The following is a 473-nucleotide window of genomic DNA, read 5'->3' on the forward strand; positions in this document are numbered from 1 at the left end:
AGAGAGCTCACATGCTCTGGAGCCCACACACTACAACTATAAAGACTGTGGCCTGCAATAAAAGATCTCACATACTGAAATTAAGATCCTGAGCATGCAATTAAGACCCGACACAGCCAAATAAATATATTTTTAAAAGGTCACATTCTGAGGTTCTGGTGGGGAATAAATGTTTGGAGGACATTCTTCTACCTAATACACTTGCCATGGAAGAAATGCCAGGTAGGCAGCATAGGGTGTCACCTTATTATATATAGTAAACTTTGGGTACTCAGAGAGCTAACTCTTATAAGAGAGAATTCTCTCTCATTCAGCAAAAACTGAGATAAAAGGTCAGATTTGACATGTGAATAAGGTAGTTCTTCATTTTATGGGAAAACAGCACGCTTTTGCTGCAAATCTAGTCTGAGGAAGGGCTCTATATTAATGCAAACAATTTTACAGATAAAATATATATTCAAAATTATTGTTCC

This window comes from Bison bison, unplaced genomic scaffold (genome assembly GCF_000754665.1).
Source record: "Bison bison bison isolate TAMUID 2011002044 unplaced genomic scaffold, Bison_UMD1.0 scf7180017854336, whole genome shotgun sequence".
Taxonomy (NCBI): Eukaryota; Metazoa; Chordata; class Mammalia; order Artiodactyla; family Bovidae; genus Bison; species Bison bison.